This window comes from Carcharodon carcharias, chromosome 1 (assembly GCF_017639515.1).
Source record: "Carcharodon carcharias isolate sCarCar2 chromosome 1, sCarCar2.pri, whole genome shotgun sequence".
Classification (NCBI taxonomy): Eukaryota; Metazoa; Chordata; class Chondrichthyes; order Lamniformes; family Lamnidae; genus Carcharodon; species Carcharodon carcharias.
In genome coordinates this window covers 247,727,957-247,750,522 of record NC_054467.1, presented here as the reverse complement: position 1 = coordinate 247,750,522, position 22,566 = coordinate 247,727,957, and the positions used below count along the sequence as shown (strand labels likewise).

The window sequence follows — 22,566 nt, the reverse complement described above, 5'->3', positions numbered from 1 at the left end:
GGGAAACTTTTCCCATTGGTGGAAGAGTCAAGAGTCAGAGGGCACCGATTTAAGGTGAATGGCAGAAGAACTAAAGGCAGCACGAGGAAGAGCTTTCTTATACACATCGAGTGTTTATGATCTGGAATGCACTGCCTGAGAGGATGGCGAAGGCAGATTCAGCTGTGGCTTTCAAAAAGGAACTGGATAATTACCTAATGAGAAAAATTGCAGGGCTATGGGGAAAGAGCGTGGGGATAGGACTTGGTGAGTTACTGTCGCAGAGCCAGCACGGACATAATGGGCTGAATGGCCTCCTTCTGTGCTGTAACCATTTGATGATTCTATAATTAGACAAGGTTAAAGACTATAAAGCATAAAAAAGAACAAAAAAGGCTATGAATACCAGTATAGGTGAGATTTGGTCAGCTAGCAATCAAATGAAGAGAGAAAGGAAGTTCAGGGAGCTGAGCAAGAAAGACATAATCAAGATATTTAGAAGCGCAGTGGATCAGAGTTTATATATATTTGGACATTTACTAAGAAACTGGACAAAGAAAAGGTGGCTCTTAGACCAGACAGTTGATGAAAGCTTTAGATGTTAGTAAGAGATACCCAGAGGTGAAACTAGGCTTCACTGAAAGCACAGGGTGGGTTCTCGGTAACCCATCTTGCACCACACCCAGCTTTTTAAAATATATTGACATCAGTGCCAATATAAAATGGGCTATTGGTTTGTAATTGTTTATTCTGTACTTTCTTCCAAAGAATAATTCCGTCCCTCACGTTCATTATGTGATACTATATGGAAACCTGGACATGTGACAAGCCATTAAAGTACGAAAGATTGAAACTTGCTGGTCATTCATCCAGAGCTTAAGAGGAACCAGTTTCAGAACCATAATCTGGGGGACAAAGCATTGAAACAAAGAGAGGGGTCCATTTGGAATTAAGGACAATACCCAACTTGTAAATAGGGATACAGAAATTTCCACTGAAGAAATATCATCATGGAGGATGAATAAGAAAACTGTGGTGGATAATTAACAGGGGGCTCCTGTGATACAACAGTAGCATCCCTATCTCTGAGCCAGAAGCTCGGGGTTCATGGGAGGTGCTTTCAGGTTGATTATCAGCCAGTAAATCCTTCCAATATGCCTGATGGCAGGCGGTAAGAGCGAGCGAGTTTCTTGCATATTGCAGAAGGCAACAGCAAACCACTGCAGTACTTTGCTAAGCATAATCATGGACCAATCCAATGGAAGTCCACGCCTTCTTAGGGCGTGGTACCTGATGGAGGAGGAGGATAGTCACAGGAGCCTTGATGATAGTCAGCTGACGATGATATATGACCATGTCACAACTCCGCTTAGCTTCAGTATAGCTTTCAAAAGTGTCAGCTGTGGCTCAGTGAGTAGCTCTCTCATCACTGAGTCAGAAGGTCATGCGATCATATTCCACAAAATCTAGACTGACACTAGGAAGTGCTGCACTGTCAGAAGTGATGGCTGTTTGTGGAAACTTGCTGTGTGCACAATTGGCTGCCCTGTTTCCTACAGTGACGACACTTCGAGAGTACTTCAACCACTGCAAAGTGCATTGAGCCTTCCTGAGGTTGTGAAAGAAGTTTAATAAATAAAAAAAACTTTCTTCCAATAGGGCCTTTGAGGACAGCTCTTTCAGGAAATAACAATACTTCACATCAGATTTCTTCAGAGTTCGGTGAATGTAGAACAAGCTCTATTCAGGATTTTAAAAAAAACTTGCATTTATCACATTCAACCACGCAAGTGACGGCTTTCTTAAAATCCATCTGAACCAATAAAGTAGGGAAGCAGAAGTTGAGGTTAGCATCTCCTCCGTGGATGCACACCCCTGACACTTCGGTATCCCTTCTGCACTCCAATGCAGAGTCGGGCCCAAGATAAGCGCCTGAGTCCTGGAACTGAGCTTGAGCCCCCAAATAAATTAAGTTAATTCTGGAAATATAACCCATCTCCCACTTCTGTGATGATCCGCATCAAACTAAGGGGGAAAATTGGGGCCAAAAAATAGACTATGGGGTGGGGGGGCGGGGGGATGGTGGGGGAGGTCACAGGAATCATGCACACATAGAAAATTTGTCAAATATATCCCCAAGGGCAAAAGGAAAATAGTAAGATTTTATTCAGCCAGTGTCGCTTGCCTCCTCTCATCTGAGGCTCCAGAGCAGCAGCTAGGCTTTCAGTCTTCTGTCACGCTGAAACACTCAGACACAAAGAGAAACTAGCACTGATGCATATCCTCCTGCTCCATACGCCTGAAGGATTCCATCAGGTTGAGCTTCTTGTGTAATAGTGGTCACAGCATTAAGGTCCCATTAAAGTGCAATGTAAGCCCCAGAGATCTGAAAGAGTTGGTACCGAGATTACCATTCCATTTATCAGCTCCAGGCTGCTTTGAACAATAAAGACCCAGCTCTGAAGTCTTTTCTGAGCAGCCAAGATTTTTCTATTAAACTGACTTGTTATTCAGTTTATTGTTATGCTTTGCATGCACAGACTTTGGATTTCCAAAAGAAAAAAACGAGAAAGGAATAATAGATCATGTTATCGGGACTAAAACTCAGGCCCCTGTTTTTGTTATTGTGAGTGAAATAGAGACCTTTGCCACGGATATTGGGCTGGATTTTATGCCACCACCATGCCCACCCACCACCCCTCCCCCAACCTGCCACACTGGTGTATTTGGAATTTGGTGGAGAGGCTTGTAAAATAAAGCCGGTTGCTTTCTCCACTGCCTCCCTGCCAGCCCCCACCCTGTTTCCCTTATTATGATGGGCAGGGAAGGTGTCAGGCTTTTAATGACCACTTCAAGGCCTCAATGCAACTCTGCCACTATTTCACCCACTGCAGAGGAAGGCGGAGGCAAGGCTGTCAGGCAGGGAGAGGGGTGTTACCTCCCTTTGGGGGATCTCTTGTCCCCACTGGAGGCACCCCACCCAAAATCATAACCCCCATAGATCCAACAGAGGGCGTTGGTGAGAAGTATCTGAAGCATTCTGGAAGAAGTCGCCGCAGACACCGCGACTCAGGAGGGAAACGAGGAGGACCCATTGTCAAAGAACGGAATAGCCCCAAACATTACATTGCTATAGTGTTTCTATCCCTCCCTCCTCCTCAAACCTAAAAAAAAAGAGAGGAAGAGACAGTGTCTTCAGGAGTGTACCAGACCTGTGAGGGACACCCTTCTGAAAGTGGATTTTAAAGAAAAAGCAGCTGATTGGTGAGTAAATCCTGGGAGCAGACTCAGAGGGAGGAGCACCGGGGTGGTGGGTATAATTCTAGCTTACCTCGGGGATTCGCGGCCTTGTCTCCAGGGAGCAGACTCAGAGGGAGGAGCACCGGAGCGGTGAGTATAACTCTAGCTTATCTTGGGGATTTGTGGCCTTGTCTCCAGGGAGCAGACTCGGAGGGAGGAGCACCGGAGTGGTGACCATGGGACACAGAGTAACTGAAGCCAAAACTGAAAAAGTGACATCACAGGAAAGCTGTGATCTGATTGGTTGTTAGGAAATCTGCACCAAATTTGAAAAAAACACTGCAAAGCTAATTAATAAATTAATTAACTGAGTCGAGATGGCTGGGCAGGCAATGTGCTGCAGCTGTATGATGTGGGAGCTGGCAGGTCCCATTGTGAGCCGCAGTGACCACATCTGCAGCAAGTGTTGGTTGCTGGAGGAACTCCGGCTCAGAATTGATGAGCTGGAGTCCAAGCTCCAGACGCTGTGGCACATCCGGGAGGGGGAGAGTTACCTGGACGCTTTGTTTCAGGAGGCGGTCACACCTGGTAAATTAAGTACCTCAAATTCGGTCAGTGGTCAGGGTCAGCAGGGTGTGGCTGCAAGTTAGGCAGGTAGAGGGATCCTGTGTTCAGGAACAGAGGAGCTTCAGCTCTTGACCTTGTCCAACAGATACGAGGTACTTGCTCCCTGTGTGGATGAAGAACAGGGCTGTAGGGAGGATGAGCCAGCTGACCATGGCAAAGGAGGCCATTCAAGAGGGGGCAGCAAAAAGACAAGTGGAAGTTGTAGGGGATTCTATAATTAAGGGAATTGATAGCATCCTTTGTAAGCAGGATTGAGAGTGCTGTATGGTATGTTGCCTGCCCGGTGTCAGGGTGAGGGACATCGCTGACCGGCTTGAAAGGATATTGGAGAGGGAGGGGGAGGATCCAGTTGTTATGGTCCACGTCAGGACAAATAACATAGGTAAGACTAGGAAAGAGGACCTGTTTGGGGATTATCAGGAACTAGGAACTAAATTAAAGAACAGGTCCTCAAGGGTTAATCTCTGGATTACTGCCGAAGCCATGTGCAAATTGGCATAGGGACGCGAAAATAAGGGAAGTAAACAGGTGGCTAAAGGAGTGGTGCGGGAAAGAGGGGTTCCAATTCGTCGGGCACTGGCATCAGTATTGGTACAGGAGGGATCTGTACTCTTGGGACAGTCTCCACCTGAACCGATCTGGGACCAATGTTCTAGCGAAAAGGGTAAATAGGGTGGTCAACAGGAGTTTAAACTAAAAAGTGGGGGGGAAGGGAAGGGTAAAACTCCAGGAAGTATGACTAATGGGAAACAAAGCAGCAGGTTAGTGTGTGGAGGGGGTGGATTCAACTTCAGGAAAATTATGAAAAAACTGAAAAGGAGAGCCCAGGAGAGGATATTAAAGTCCCCAGAGCACAAAATAGGAAAGGACGAGGAATCTAATTTCAAGCACATAAGATAAAGGGACAACAATGAGAAAGGGGATGGGAAATACAGGACTGAAGGTGATATATCTGAATGTACGCAGTATACAAAATAAGGTAAATGAGCTTGTGGCGCAGATTGAAATTGGCAGGTATGATGTGGTGGGCATTACGGAGACATGGCTGCAAGGGGATCGGGACTGGGAGCTAAATATCCAAGGATAGACATCCTATCGAAAAGATAGGCAGGTTGGCAGAGGGGGTGGGGTTGCTTTGTTAGTAAGAATTGAAATTAATCGATAGCAAGAAATGACGTAGGGTCAGATGATGTAGAATCTGTGCGGGTAGAGTTGAGGAATTGCAAAGGTAAAAAAACCATAATGGGAGTTATGTATAGGCCTCCGAACAGTAGTCAGGATGTGGGGCACAAGATACACCAGGAGATAGAAAAGGTGTGTAAGAAAGGCAAGGTTACAGTGATCATGGGGGATTTCAATATGCAGGTAGACTGGGAAAATCAGGTTGGTAGTGGATCCCAAGAAAAGGAATTTGTGGAATGTCTACGAGATGGCTTTTTGGAGCAGCTTGTGGTGGAGCCCACTAGGGAACAGGCAATTCTAGATTTAGTGATGTGTAATGAGGCAGATTTAATAAGGGAGCTTAAGGTGAAGGAACCCTTAGGAGGAAGTGACCATATGATCGAATTCACCCTGCAATTTGAGAGGAAAAAGCTGGAATCAGATGTAACGGTATTACAGTTGAATAAAGGCAACTACAGAGGCATGAGGGAGGAGCTGGCCAGGACTGACTGGGAGATGAGCCTAGCAGGAAAAACAGTGGAACAGCAATGGCAGGAGTTTCTGGGAGTAATTTGGGAGACACAGCAAAAATTCATCCCTAGGATGAAGAAGCATAGTAAAGAGAGGACGAGGCAACCATGGCTGACAAGGGAAGTCAGGGACAGCATAAAAGCTAAAGAGAAAGCATACAATGCGGCGAAGAGCAGTGGGAAACCAGGGGATTGGGAAGCCTACAAAGACCAACAGAGGACAACTAAAAAAGAAATAAGGAGGGAGAAGGTTAAATATGAGGGTAAACTAGCCAGTAATATAAAAGAAGATTGCAAGAGTTTTTTTTAGATATATGAAGGGTAAGAGAGAGGCAAAAGTGGACATTGGTCTGCTGGAAAATGACGCTGGAGAAGTAGTAGTGGGGAACAAAGAAATGGCGGAGGAACTGAATGGGTACTTTGCGTCAGTCTTCACGGTGGAAGACACGAGTAACATCCCCAAAGTTCAAGAAAGTCGGGGGGCAGAGGTGAGTATGGTGGCCATTACCAAGGAGAAGGTGCTAGGAAAACTGAAAGGTCTGAAGGTGAATAAATCACCTGGACCAGATGGATTACACCCCAGAGTTCTGAAGGAGATAGCTGAAGAGATAGTGGAGGCGTTAGTGGTGATCTTTCAGGAATCACTGGAGCCAGGGAGGATCCCAGAGGACTGGAAAATCGCTAATGTAACTCCCCTGTTTAAGAAGGGAGTGAGGCAAAAGACGGGAAATTACAGGCCGATTAGCCTGACCTCGGTCGTTGGTAAGATTTTAGAATCCATTATTAAGGATGAGATTTCAGAATACTTGGAAGTGCATGATAAAATAGGGCAAAGTCAGCATGGCTTCATCAAGGGGAGGTCATGCCTGAAAAATCTGTTAAATTCTTTGAGGAGGTAACGAGTAGGTTAGACAAAGGAGAGCCAATGGATGTTATCTACATGGACTTCCAGAAGGCCTTTGACAAGGTGCCGCATAGGAGGCTGCTCAGTAAGATAAGAGCCCATGGTGTTAGAGACAAGGTACTAGCATGGATAGAAGATTGGCTGTCTGGCAGGAGGCAGAGAGTGGGGATAAGGGGGTCCTTCTCAGGATGGTGGCCGGTGACTAGTGGAGTTCCACAGGGGTCAGTGTTGGGACCACAACCTTTCACTTTATACATTAATGATCTAGATGAAGGAACTGAGGGCATTCTGGCTAAGTTTGCAGATGATACAAAGATAGGTGAAGGGACAGGAAGTATTGAGGAGGCAGGGAGGCTGCAGAAGGATTTGGACAGGTTAGGAGAATGGGCAAAGAAATGGTAGATGGAATACAACTTGTGGGGAAGCGTGAGGTCATGCACTTTGGTAGGAAGAATAGAGGCATAGGCTATTTCCTAAATAGGGAGAGAATTCAGAAATCTGGAGTGCAAAGAGTCTTGGGAGTCCTAGTCCAGGATTCTCTTAAGGTTAAATTGCAGGTTGAGTCGGTAGTTAGGAAGGTAAATGCAATGTTGGCATTTATTTCGAGAGGACTAGAATATAAAAGCAGGGATCTGCTGCTGAGGCTCTGGTCAGACCCCATTTAGAATATTGTGAGCAATTTTGCGCCCTGTATCTTAGGAAGGATGTGCTGGCCCTGGAGAGGGTCCAGAGGAGGTTCACAAGGACGATCCCAGGAATGAAAGGCTTAACATATGAGGAACATTTGAGGACTCTGGGTCTATACTCGATGGAGTTTAGCAGGATGAGTGTGGATCTGATTGAAACTTACAGAATATTGAAAGGCCTGGATAGAGTGTATGTGGCGAAGATGTTTCCATTAGTAGGAGAGACTAGGACCTGAGGGCACAGCCTCAGAGTAAAGGGAAGACCTTTTAGAACAGAGATGAGGAGAAACTTCTTCAGCCAGAGAGTGATGAATCTATGGAATTCATTGCCACAGAAGGCTGTGGAGGCCAGGTCATTGCGTGTATTTAAAACTGAGATAGATAGGTTCTTGATTGGTAAGGGGATCAAAGGCTACGGGGAGAAGGAGGGAAAATGGGGTTGAGAAATTTATCAGCCATGATTGAATGGCGGAGCAGACTCGATAATCCGAATGGCCTAATCTCTGCTCCTATGTCTTATGGTCTTATGGTCTTTACTCTCCCTCCCCGACATCTCAAGCCTGCCTCCCACCCCACCACCTATTCTCCCCCTTGCTGGGGCCTGCCAGCCAGACCTATCCCAAATCCCAGACTTACCTTTTAAGTCTGGACTCCACTAATCGTCTTGTAGTTCCAGCAGTGGCCACCGCTCAAACCTGGCGCTGCTGGGACTACAGAGCTGCCGGCCAATCAAATTGGAGGTTAGATCTCTAGGGCAGGACTCCCAGACAGGGGCAGAAGTCCCACTCTTAAACAGTTAAGGCTGCTCCCAGTGTAATATCGCTGTGTGGTAGTTGGGTTTCGGGTGAGTTGGGCTGATGACCCATTCTAGAGTGGTCAGTTACCACCATGATGTATTTTTATTTATTGCACGTGTCACTGGCATGACCAACATTTATTGGCTGTGTCCAGTTACCAGGTTTACTCTTCTTGTTATTCTTTACAGCTCTTTTCCACATTGATGATCCACCTTCCCCTCTTTCTCACACCCCCACCCCATTCTCCATTTGGGGTCATTTACAAATTTAGAAATTTTTTATTTTATTTCAAAGTCTAATTTATTAATATAAATCATGAGCAATATCGGTCCCAGCGCTGATCCTTGTGGGACCCCATTTCCTCCCTTCTACCATTCTGACTAACTACCCTTTACCATTACTCGCCTTTTTCTGCCCTACATACCTTCTTCCACACTTAAAATCAGAGCTAGCATATCAGGAAGCACTTTTTCACACAAAGGGTAGTAGAAATCGTGTCGACTGTGGTGTAATTTTACAAGCTCAAGTGGAGACCCTGTAGCATTATTGAACATTCTCATTCCAACATGTCACCTCCAGGTTTATTCAGGTCCAGGAGCAACCTGGTGGCAGCAATTTCATCCACTTGATAAACACCTCAAACTTTATGAAATTCAGAGAAAACTCTTAAATTTCCATAAAATATTGAAAGCAGTGATGCGACTGTCTGAATACACTATAGCATTCTACCCTTTCTGTCATTGATTTCATAATCCTTCTAATCACGACACAAGTAACCACAGGGTTATAATTAAAGAATCATGAGAACTTCTCAGTTTTCCTCCCACTCTTTACAATTTTCTCTCCTCCACATTGCCTAATCACTTGCATAATAATTACGGCTCAGAAACAGGCCATTCTGCCCAGCAGGTCCCTGCCAGTTTTTATAATCCACACAAGCCTAAAAAGGCAGCGGCTCTGACAAGGCACCACTCTGTGAACTCACTGAAGTATCAGCCAAGATTTTGTGTGCTTATGTCTCTAGAGTCAGGCTTAAACTGCTAACCATGTAACTCAGAGGCAAAAGTCAAATCCACTAGGTCAAGCTCTCTACTTCACTGGGGGGAGGGGCTGGTGGGGGTGGGGGGAGGGATGGGGGAGGGGGGGATGCTGGGAAAGGGCAAGAGACACCTGATCCCATTCTCACCTGATGGCTGCACACATGCTCTGTTAGTAAACAGCAACTGGTCAAGGTTTCAAGAGGAAGTGCAAAACATAAGTAAATTGGTGAATGTGCAGCTCGGACTGCCCAGGGAAGGGGTGAAGGTATGAAAAAGGTAAGGCGGAGTTGGATATATATTGGGGAAGTAGATAATTGAGAGATGATAGTTTTTGAGACTGCTCAGGTCAATTGAAGAGCCTTTAGTTGTACTCCGCTATGTTTTTAAACCCCTGATAATTTTCCCTATCCGCAGCACAGGCACTACTCACACCCCTCACAGCTGCCCCCTATCTAAAACCTGCAGATTGATCTGAGTGCCTACATTTCATTGTTGGCAATGAAAATGTTCCAATGAAGCCTGTCTTCAGTGATTATTTTGTATTGATATTGGTGCACCAGAACCAAACAGTGACTTTATAACCCCGGATCAGCAATGTGTCATCAATAATTGTACCGCTTTTGCAGCAAGACAGGTATCCCTACATCCCATAAACTGCAGCGATTCAAGAACACGGCTCACCACCAACTCCCCAAGGGCAAATAGGGATGGGCAATAAATACCGCACTTGGCAGGGTGCTCAGTGCTTGAAAAATTACAGATTTTAAATAATTAACTTTAAGGATTTAAAATACTTTAAGTAATGACTCTGTGGTTCAGCTACAGACCAGCTTTTGCATTCATTCATCAGTTGTTTGGCCCACTGACTCTTGGAAGTGTCTGGATAGCAGTAAATGAATTCAATGTGATTTAAGAGTTAAGACAGGAGCAACTCAAAGGAATTCAAACTACAAAGCACTGTTACCTAAGTAATGGGGAGAAGTGATGGATAAGACAAAGTGTTAATTGCCTTTGGTACGAAACCTAATAGCAATTACAGTCAAATACATAACCTGTGGAGCAAGATGATAGATAAAAATACAGTTAGCTTATCAGGGGCTGGCATTTATGTGTTCACTAATTTTAATGAAAAGGTTGCTGTCAGTAAAGGGGCTGTGGAATGTTTTCAAGAAAGTGATTCATCTGCATTCAGCATTCACTCAGTATTCAAAAATAAGAAGGCCAAAATGAGAGGGCCAACACAGGGCATGTTCACTTATCTGTTTGAGGGCTGACACTGAGCTCCATCACAGGGCGGTGACACTGAGCTCCATCACAGGGCGGTGACACTGAGCTCTATCACAGGGCGGTGACACTGAGCTCCATCACAGGGCGGTGACACTGAGCTCCATCACAGGGCGGTGACACTGAGCTCCATCACAGGGCGGTGTGACTGAGCTCCATCACAGGGCGGTGACACTGAGCTCCATCACAGGGCGGTGTGACTGAGCTCCATCACAGGGCGGTGTGACTGATCTCCATCACAGGGCGGTGACACTGAGCTCCATCACAGGGCGGTGACACTGAGCTCCATCACAGGGCGGTGTGACTGAGCTCCATCACAGGGCGGTGTGACTGAGCTCCATCACAGGGCGGTGACACTGAGCTCCATCACAGGGCGGTGTGACTGAGCTCCATCACAGGGCGGTGACACTGAGCTCCATCACAGGGCGGTGTGACTGAGCTCCATCACAGGGCGGTGTGACTGAGCTCTATCACAGGGCGGTGACACTGAGCTCCATCACAGGGCGGTGACACTGAGCTCCATCACAGGGCGGTGACACTGAGCTCCATCACAGGGCGGTGACACTGAGCTCCATCACAGGGCGGTGACACTGAGCTCCATCACAGGGCGGTGTGACTGAGCTCCATCACAGGGCGGTGTGACTGATCTCCATCACAGGGCGGTGTGACTGAGCTCCATCACAGGGCGGTGACACTGAGCTCCATCACAGGGCGGTGACACTGATCTCCATCACAGGGCGGTGACACTGATCTCCATCACAGGGCGGTGTGACTGATCTCCATCACAGGGCGGTGACACTGAGCTCCATCACAGGGCGGTGACACTGAGCTCCATCACAGGGCGGTGACACTGAGCTCCATCACAGGGCGGTGACACTGATCTCCATCACAGGGCGGTGACACTGAGCTCCATCACAGGGCGGTGACACTGAGCTCCATCACAGGGCGGTGACACTGAGCTCCATCACAGGGCGGTGTGACTGAGCTCCATCACAGGGCGGTGTGACTGAGCTCCATCACAGGGCGGTGTGACTGATCTCCATCACAGGGCGGTGTGACTGAGCTCCATCACAGGGCGGTGTGACTGAGCTACATCACAGGGCGGTGTGACTGAGCTCCATCACAGGGCGGTGTGACTGAGCTCCATCACAGGGCGGTGTGACTGATCTCCATCACAGGGCGGTGTGACTGAGCTCCATCACAGGGCGGTGTGACTGATCTCCATCACAGGGCGGTGACACTGAGCTCCATCACAGGGCGGTGTGACTGAGCTCCATCACAGGGCGGTGTGACTGAGCTCCATCACAGGGCGGTGTGACTGATCTCCATCACAGGGCGGTGTGACTGAGCTCCATCACAGGGCGGTGTGACTGAGCTCCATCACAGGGCGGTGACACTGAGCTCCATCACAGGGCGGTGTGACTGAGCTCCATCACAGGGCGGTGTGACTGAGCTCCATCACAGGGCGGTGACACTGAGCTCCATCACAGGGCGGTGTGACTGATCTCCATCACAGGGCGGTGTGACTGAGCTCCATCACAGGGCGGTGTGACTGAGCTCCATCACAGGGCGGTGTGACTGAGCTCCATCACAGGGCGGTGACACTGAGCTCCATCACAGGGCGGTGACACTGATCTCCATCACAGGGCGGTGTGACTGATCTCCATCACAGGGCGGTGACACTGAGCTCCATCACAGGGCGGTGACACTGAGCTCCATCACAGGGCGGTGTGACTGATCTCCATCACAGGGCGGTGTGACTGATCTCCATCACAGGGCGGTGACACTGATCTCCATCACAGGGCGGTGACACTGAGCTCCATCACAGGGCGGTGTGACTGATCTCCATCACAGGGCGGTGACACTGATCTCCATCACAGGGCGGTGACACTGAGCTCCATCACAGGGCGGTGTGACTGAGCTCCATCACAGGGCGGTGTGACTGAGCTCCATCACAGGGTGGTGTGACTGAGCTCCATCACAGGGCGGTGACACTGAGCTCCATCACAGGGCGGTGTGACTGAGCTCCATCACAGGGCGGTGACACTGAGCTCCATCACAGGGCGGTGACACTGAGCTCCATCACAGGGCGGTGACACTGAGCTCCATCACAGGGCGGTGTGACTGAGCTCCATCACAGGGCGGTGTGACTGAGCTCCATCACAGGGCGGTGTGACTGAGCTCCATCACAGGGCGGTGTGACTGAGCTCCATCACAGGGCGGTGTGACTGATCTCCATCACAGGGCGGTGTGACTGAGCTCCATCACAGGGCGGTGACACTGAGCTCCATCACAGGGCGGTGTGACTGAGCTCCATCACAGGGCGGTGTGACTGAGCTCCATCACAGGGCGGTGTGACTGATCTCCATCACAGGGCGGTGACACTGAGCTCCATCACAGGGCGGTGTGACTGAGCTCCATCACAGGGCGGTGACACTGAGCTCCATCACAGGGCGGTGACACTGAGCTCCATCACAGGGCGGTGTGACTGAGCTCCATCACAGGGCGGTGTGACTGAGCTCCATCACAGGGCGGTGTGACTGATCTCCATCACAGGGCGGTGACACTGAGCTCCATCACAGGGCGGTGTGACTGAGCTCCATCACAGGGCGGTGACACTGAGCTCCATCACAGGGCGGTGACACTGAGCTCCATCACAGGGCGGTGACACTGAGCTCCATCACAGGGCGGTGTGACTGAGCTCCATCACAGGGCGGTGACACTGAGCTCCATCACAGGGCGGTGTGACTGAGCTCCATCACAGGACGGTGTGACTGAGCTCCATCACAGGGCGGTGTGACTGAGCTCCATCACAGGGCGGTGACACTGAGCTCCATCACAGGGCGGTGACACTGAGCTCCATCACAGGGCGGTGACACTGATCTCCATCACAGGGCGGTGTGACTGATCTCCATCACAGGGCGGTGACACTGAGCTCCATCACAGGGCGGTGTGACTGAGCTCCATCACAGGGCGGTGACACTGAGCTCCATCACAGGGCGGTGTGACTGAGCTCCATCACAGGGCGGTGTGACTGAGCTCCATCACAGGGCGGTGTGACTGAGCTCCATCACAGGGCGGTGTGACTGAGCTCCATCACAGGGCGGTGTGACTGAGCTCCATCACAGGGCGGTGACACTGAGCTCCATCACAGGGCGGTGTGACTGAGCTCCATCACAGGGCGGTGACACTGAGCTCCATCACAGGGCGGTGACACTGAGCTCCATCACAGGGCGGTGACACTGAGCTCCATCACAGGGCGGTGTGACTGAGCTCCATCACAGGGCGGTGTGACTGAGCTCCATCACAGGGCGGTGACACTGAGCTCCATCACAGGGCGGTGTGACTGAGCTCCATCACAGGGCGGTGTGACTGATCTCCATCACAGGGCGGTGTGACTGAGCTCCATCACAGGGCGGTGACACTGAGCTCCATCACAGGGCGGTGTGACTGAGCTCCATCACAGGGCGGTGTGACTGAGCTCCATCACAGGGCGGTGACACTGAGCTCCATCACAGGGCGGTGTGACTGAGCTCCATCACAGGGCGGTGTGACTGAGCTCCATCACAGGGCGGTGACACTGAGCTCCATCACAGGGCGGTGTGACTGAGCTCCATCACAGGGCGGTGACACTGAGCTCCATCACAGGGCGGTGTGACTGAGCTCCATCACAGGGCGGTGTGACTGAGCTCCATCACAGGGCGGTGTGACTGAGCTCCATCACAGGGCGGTGTGACTGAGCTCCATCACAGGGCGGTGACACTGAGCTCCATCACAGGGCGGTGTGACTGAGCTCCATCACAGGGCGGTGACACTGAGCTCCATCACAGGGCGGTGACACTGAGCTCCATCACAGGGCGGTGTGACTGAGCTCCATCACAGGGCGGTGTGACTGAGCTCCATCACAGGGCGGTGTGACTGAGCTCCATCACAGGGCGGTGTGACTGAGCTCCATCACAGGGCGGTGACACTGAGCTCCATCACAGGGCGGTGTGACTGAGCTCCATCACAGGGCGGTGTGACTGAGCTCCATCACAGGGCGGTGTGACTGAGCTCCATCACAGGGCGGTGTGACTGAGCTCCATCACAGGGCGGTGTGACTGAGCTACATCACAGGGCGGTGACACTGATCTCCATCACAGGGCGGTGTGACTGAGCTCCATCACAGGGCGGTGACACTGAGCTCCATCACAGGGCGGTGTGACTGAGCTCCATCACAGGGCGGTGACACTGAGCTCCATCACAGGGCGGTGTGACTGAGCTCCATCACAGGGCGGTGACACTGAGCTCCATCACAGGGCGGTGTGACTGAGCTCCATCACAGGGCGGTGTGACTGAGCTCCATCACAGGGCGGTGTGACTGAGCTCCATCACAGGGCGGTGTGACTGAGCTCCATCACAGGGCGGTGTGACTGAGCTCCATCACAGGGCGGTGACACTGAGCTCCATCACAGGGCGGTGACACTGAGCTCCATCACAGGGCGGTGACACTGAGCTCCATCACAGGGCGGTGTGACTGAGCTCCATCACAGGGCGGTGACACTGAGCTCCATCACAGGGCGGTGACACTGAGCTCCATCACAGGGCGGTGACACTGAGCTCCATCACAGGGCGGTGACACTGAGCTCCATCACAGGGCGGTGTGACTGAGCTCCATCACAGGGCGGTGTGACTGAGCTCCATCACAGGGCGGTGACACTGAGCTCCATCACAGGGCGGTGACACTGAGCTCCATCACAGGGCGGTGACACTGAGCTCCATCACAGGGCGGTGTGACTGAGCTCCATCACAGGGCGGTGTGACTGAGCTCCATCACAGGGCGGTGACACTGAGCTCCATCACAGGGCGGTGTGACTGAGCTCCATCACAGGGCGGTGTGACTGAGCTCCATCACAGGGCGGTGTGACTGAGCTCCATCACAGGGCGGTGTGACTGAGCTCCATCACAGGGCGGTGACACTGATCTCCATCACAGGGCGGTGTGACTGAGCTCCATCACAGGGCGGTGTGACTGAGCTCCATCACAGGGCGGTGACACTGAGCTCCATCACAGGGCGGTGTGACTGAGCTCCATCACAGGGCGGTGTGACTGAGCTCCATCACAGGGCGGGTGACACTGAGCTCCATCACAGGGCGGTGTGACTGAGCTCCATCACAGGGCGGTGTGACTGAGCTCCATCACAGGGCGGTGACACTGAGCTCCATCACAGGGCGGTGTGACTGAGCTCCATCACAGGGCGGTGTGACTGAGCTCCATCACAGGGCGGTGTGACTGAGCTCCATCACAGGGCGGTGACACTGAGCTCCATCACAGGGCGGTGTGACTGAGCTCCATCACAGGGCGGTGTGACACTGAGCTCCATCACAGGGCGGTGACACTGAGCTCCATCACAGGGCGGTGACACTGAGCTCCATCACAGGGCGGTGTGACTGAGCTCCATCACAGGGCGGTGACACTGAGCTCCATCACAGGGCGGTGTGACTGAGCTCCATCACAGGGCGGGTGACACTGAGCTCCATCACAGGGCGGTGTGACTGAGCTCCATCACAGGGCGGTGTGACTGAGCTCCATCACAGGGCGGTGTGACTGAGCTCCATCACAGGGCGGTGTGACTGAGCTCCATCACAGGGCGGTGTGACTGAGCTCCATCACAGGGCGGTGTGACTGAGCTCCATCACAGGGCGGGTGACACTGAGCTCCATCACAGGGCGGTGACACTGAGCTCCATCACAGGGCGGTGACACTGAGCTCCATCACAGGGCGGTGTGACTGAGCTCCATCACAGGGCGGTGACACTGAGCTCCATCACAGGGCGGTGTGACTGAGCTCCATCACAGGGCGGTGTGACTGAGCTCCATCACAGGGCGGTGTGACTGAGCTCCATCACAGGGCGGTGTGACTGAGCTCCATCACAGGGCGGGTGACACTGAGCTCCATCACAGGGCGGTGACACTGAGCTCCATCACAGGGCGGTGTGACTGAGCTCCATCACAGGGCGGTGTGACTGAGCTCCATCACAGGGCGGTGTGACTGAGCTCCATCACAGGGCGGTGACACTGAGCTCCATCACAGGGCGGTGTGACTGAGCTCCATCACAGGGCGGTGACACTGAGCTCCATCACAGGGCGGTGACACTGAGCTCCATCACAGGGCGGTGTGACTGAGCTCCATCACAGGGCGGTGACACTGAGCTCCATCACAGGGCGGTGTGACTGAGCTCCATCACAGGGCGGTGACACTGAGCTCCATCACAGGGCGGTGTGACTGAGCTCCATCACAGGGCGGTGTGACTGAGCTCCATCACAGGGCGGTGTGACTGAGCTCCATCACAGGGCGGTGTGACTGAGCTCCATCACAGGGCGGTGTGACTGAGCTCCATCACAGGGCGGTGACACTGAGCTCCATCACAGGGCGGTGTGACTGAGCTCCATCACAGGGCGGTGACACTGAGCTCCATCACAGGGCGGTGTGACTGAGCTCCATCACAGGGCGGTGTGACTGAGCTCCATCACAGGGCGGTGTGACTGAGCTCCATCACAGGGCGGTGTGACTGAGCTCCATCACAGGGCGGTGACACTGAGCTCCATCACAGGGCGGTGTGACTGAGCTCCATCACAGGGCGGTGACACTGAGCTCCATCACAGGGCGGTGTGACTGAGCTCCATCACAGGGCGGTGTGACTGAGCTCCATCACAGGGCGGTGACACTGAGCTCCATCACAGGGCGGTGACACTGAGCTCCATCACAGGGCGGTGTGACTGAGCTCCATCACAGGGCGGTGTGACTGAGCTCCATCACAGGGCGGTGACACTGAGCTCCATCACAGGGCGGTGACACTGAGCTCCATCACAGGGCGGTGACACTGAGCTCCATCACAGGGCGGTGTGACTGAGCTCCATCACAGGGCGGTGACACTGAGCTCCATCACAGGGCGGTGACACTGAGCTCCATCACAGGGCGGTGACACTGAGCTCCATCACAGGGCGGTGTGACTGAGCTCCATCACAGGGCGGTGTGACTGAGCTCCATCACAGGGCGGTGACACTGAGCTCCATCACAGGGCGGTGTGACTGAGCTCCATCACAGGGCGGTGACACTGAGCTCCATCACAGGGCGGTGTGACTGAGCTCCATCACAGGGCGGTGACACTGAGCTCCATCACAGGGCGGTGTGACTGAGCTCCATCACAGGGCGGTGTGACTGAGCTCCATCACAGGGCGGTGTGACTGAGCTCCATCACAGGGCGGTGTGACTGAGCTCCATCACAGGGCGGTGTGACTGAGCTCCATCACAGGGCGGTGTGACTGAGCTCCATCACAGGGCGGTGACACTGAGCTCCATCACAGGGCGGTGTGACTGAGCTCCATCACAGGGCGGTGTGACTGAGCTCCATCACAGGGCGGTGTGACTGAGCTCCATCACAGGGCGGTGACACTGAGCTCCATCACAGGGCGGTGACACTGAGCTCCATCACAGGGCGGTGACACTGAGCTCCATCACAGGGCGGTGTGACTGAGCTCCATCACAGGGCGGTGTGACTGAGCTCCATCACAGGGCGGTGACACTGAGCTCCATCACAGGGCGGTGTGACTGAGCTCCATCACAGGGCGGTGTGACTGAGCTCCATCACAGGGCGGTGAGACTGAGCTCCATCACAGGGCGGTGTGACTGAGCTCCATCACAGGGCGGTGACACTGAGCTCCATCACAGGGCGGTGACACTGAGCTCCATCACAGGGCGGTGTGACTGAGCTCCATCACAGGGCGGTGACACTGAGCTCCATCACAGGGCGGTGACACTGAGCTCCATCACAGGGCGGTGTGACTGAGCTCCATCACAGGGCGGTGTGACTGAGCTCCATCACAGGGCGGTGTGACTGAGCTCCATCACAGGGCGGTGTGACTGAGCTCCATCACAGGGCGGTGACACTGAGCTCCATCACAGGGCGGTGTGACTGAGCTCCATCACAGGGCGGTGTGACTGATCTCCATCACAGGGCGGTGTGACTGAGCTCCATCACAGGGCGGTGACACTGAGCTCCATCACAGGGCGGTGACACTGAGCTCCATCACAGGGCGGTGTGACTGAGCTCCATCACAGGGCGGTGTGACTGAGCTCCATCACAGGGCGGTGTGACTGAGCTCCATCACAGGGCGGTGACACTGAGCTCCATCACAGGGCGGTGACACTGAGCTCCATCACAGGGCGGTGACACTGAGCTCCATCACAGGGCGGTGTGACTGAGCTCCATCACAGGGCGGTGACACTGAGCTCCATCACAGGGCGGTGACACTGAGCTCCATCACAGGGCGGTGACACTGAGCTCCATCACAGGGCGGTGTGACTGAGCTCCATCACAGGGCGGTGACACTGAGCTCCATCACAGGGCGGTGTGACTGAGCTCCATCACAGGGCGGTGACTGAGCTCCATCACAGGGCGGTGACACTGAGCTCCATCACAGGGCGGTGTGACTGAGCTCCATCACAGGGCGGTGACACTGAGCTCCATCACAGGGCGGTGACACTGAGCTCCATCACAGGGCGGTGTGACTGAGCTCCATCACAGGGCGGTGTGACTGAGCTCCATCACAGGGCGGTGTGACTGAGCTCCATCACAGGGCGGTGTGACTGATCTCCATCACAGGGCGGTGTGACTGAGCTCCATCACAGGGCGGTGACACTGAGCTCCATCACAGGGCGGTGTGACTGAGCTCCATCACAGGGCGGTGTGACTGAGCTCCATCACAGGGCGGTGTGACTGAGCTCCATCACAGGGCGGTGTGACTGAGCTCCATCACAGGGCGGTGACACTGAGCTCCATCACAGGGCGGTGTGACTGAGCTCCATCACAGGGCGGTGTGACTGAGCTCCATCACAGGGCGGTGTGACTGAGCTCCATCACAGGGCGGTGTGACTGAGCTCCATCACAGGGCGGTGACACTGAGCTCCATCACAGGGCGGTGACACTGAGCTCCATCACAGGGCGGTGTGACTGAGCTCCATCACAGGGCGGTGACACTGAGCTCCATCACAGGGCGGTGTGACTGAGCTCCATCACAGGGCGGTGACACTGAGCTCCATCACAGGGCGGTGTGACTGATCTCCATCACAGGGCGGTGTGACTGAGCTCCATCACAGGGCGGTGTGACTGAGCTCCATCACAGGGCGGTGTGACTGAGCTCCATCACAGGGCGGTGTGACTGAGCTCCATCACAGGGCGGTGACACTGAGCTCCATCACAGGGCGGTGTGACTGAGCTCCATCACAGGGCGGTGTGACTGAGCTCCATCACAGGGCGGTGTGACTGAGCTCCATCACAGGGCGGTGTGACTGAGCTCCATCACAGGGCGGTGACACTGAGCTCCATCACAGGGCGGTGACACTGAGCTCCATCACAGGGCGGTGACACTGAGCTCCATCACAGGGCGGTGACTGAGCTCCATCACAGGGCGGTGACACTGAGCTCCATCACAGGGCGGTGTGACTGAGCTCCATCACAGGGCGGTGTGACTGAGCTCCATCACAGGGCGGTGTGACTGAGCTCCATCACAGGGCGGTGTGACTGAGCTCCATCACAGGGCGGTGACACTGAGCTCCATCACAGGGCGGTGACACTGATCTCCATCACAGGGCGGTGACACTGAGCTCCATCACAGGGCGGTGTGACTGAGCTCCATCACAGGGCGGTGTGACTGAGCTCCATCACAGGGCGGTGACACTGAGCTCCATCACAGGGCGGTGTGACTGAGCTCCATCACAGGGCGGTGTGACTGAGCTCCATCACAGGGCGGTGTGACTGAGCTCCATCACAGGGCGGTGACACTGAGCTCCATCACAGGGCGGTGTGACTGAGCTCCATCACAGGGCGGTGTGACTGAGCTCCATCACAGGGCGGTGTGACTGAGCTCCATCACAGGGCGGTGTGACTGAGCTCCATCACAGGGCGGTGTGACTGAGCTCCATCACAGGGCGGTGTGACTGAGCTCCATCACAGGGCGGTGTGACTGAGCTCCATCACAGGGCGGTGTGACTGAGCTCCATCACAGGGCGGTGACACTGAGCTCCATCACAGGGCGGTGTGACTGAGCTCCATCACAGGGCGGTGTGACTGAGCTCCATCACAGGGCGGTGTGACTGAGCTCCATCACAGGGCGGTGTGACTGAGCTCCATCACAGGGCGGTGTGACTGAGCTCCATCACAGGGCGGTGACACTGAGCTCCATCACAGGGCGGTGACACTGAGCTCCATCACAGGGCGGTGTGACTGAGCTCCATCACAGGGCGGTGTGACACTGAGCTCCATCACAGGGCGGTGACACTGAGCTCCATCACAGGGCGGTGTGACTGAGCTCCATCACAGGGCGGTGTGACTGAGCTCCATCACAGGGCGGTGTGACTGAGCTCCATCACAGGGCGGTGACACTGAGCTCCATCACAGGGCGGTGTGACTGAGCTCCATCACAGGGCGGTGTGACTGAGCTCCATCACAGGGCGGTGTGACTGAGCTCCATCACAGGGCGGTGTGACTGAGCTCCATCACAGGGCGGTGACACTGAGCTCCATCACAGGGCGGTGTGACTGAGCTCCATCACAGGGCGGTGTGACTGAGCTCCATCACAGGGCGGTGTGACTGAGCTCCATCACAGGGCGGTGACACTGAGCTCCATCACAGGGCGGTGACACTGAGCTCCATCACAGGGCGGTGTGACTGAGCTCCATCACAGGGCGGTGTGACTGAGCTCCATCACAGGGCGGTGTGACTGAGCTCCATCACAGGGCGGTGACACTGAGCTCCATCACAGGGCGGTGTGACTGAGCTCCATCACAGGGCGGTGACACTGAGCTCCATCACAGGGCGGTGTGACTGAGCTCCATCACAGGGCGGTGTGACTGAGCTCCATCACAGGGCGGTGTGACTGAGCTCCATCACAGGGCGGTGTGACTGAGCTCCATCACAGGGCGGTGACACTGAGCTCCATCACAGGGCGGTGTGACTGAGCTCCATCACAGGGCGGTGTGACTGAGCTCCATCACAGGGCGGTGTGACTGAGCTCCATCACAGGGCGGTGACACTGAGCTCCATCACAGGGCGGTGACACTGAGCTCCATCACAGGGCGGTGTGACTGATCTCCATCACAGGGCGGTGACACTGAGCTCCATCACAGGGCGGTGACACTGAGCTCCATCACAGGGCGGTGTGACTGAGCTCCATCACAGGGCGGTGTGACTGAGCTCCATCACAGGGCGGTGACACTGAGCTCCATCACAGGGCGGTGTGACTGAGCTCCATCACAGGGCGGTGACACTGAGCTCCATCACAGGGCGGTGTGACTGAGCTCCATCACAGGGCGGTGTGACTGAGCTCCATCACAGGGCGGTGACACTGAGCTCCATCACAGGGCGGTGTGACTGAGCTCCATCACAGGGCGGTGTGACTGAGCTCCATCACAGGGCGGTGTGACTGAGCTCCATCACAGGGCGGTGACACTGAGCTCCATCACAGGGCGGTGTGACTGAGCTCCATCACAGGGCGGTGTGACTGAGCTCCATCACAGGGCGGTGTGACTGAGCTCCATCACAGGGCGGTGACACTGAGCTCCATCACAGGGCGGTGTGACTGAGCTCCATCACAGGGCGGTGTGACTGAGCTCCATCACAGGGCGGTGACACTGAGCTCCATCACAGGGCGGTGTGACTGAGCTCCATCACAGGGCGGTGACACTGAGCTCCATCACAGGGCGGTGTGACTGAGCTCCATCACAGGGCGGTGTGACTGAGCTCCATCACAGGGCGGTGACACTGAGCTCCATCACAGGGCGGTGTGACTGAGCTCCATCACAGGGCGGTGTGACTGAGCTCCATCACAGGGCGGTGTGACTGAGCTCCATCACAGGGCGGTGTGACTGAGCTCCATCACAGGGCGGTGTGACTGAGCTCCATCACAGGGCGGTGACACTGAGCTCCATCACAGGGCGGTGTGACTGAGCTCCATCACAGGGCGGTGTGACTGAGCTCCATCACAGGGCGGTGTGACTGAGCTCCATCACAGGGCGGTGTGACTGAGCTCCATCACAGGGCGGTGACACTGAGCTCCATCACAGGGCGGTGACACTGAGCTCCATCACAGGGCGGTGTGACTGAGCTCCATCACAGGGCGGTGTGACTGAGCTCCATCACAGGGCGGTGTGACTGAGCTCCATCACAGGGCGGTGACACTGAGCTCCATCACAGGGCGGTGACACTGAGCTCCATCACAGGGCGGTGTGACTGAGCTCCATCACAGGGCGGTGTGACTGAGCTCCATCACAGGGCGGTGT

General features: G+C 54.0%; 1 pseudogene; it reads right to left on the bottom strand.

Moving 5' to 3' along the window:
- Positions 1 to 22,566, bottom strand: part of LOC121275910 — a 97,383-nt pseudogene that overhangs the window by 829 nt on the left and 73,988 nt on the right.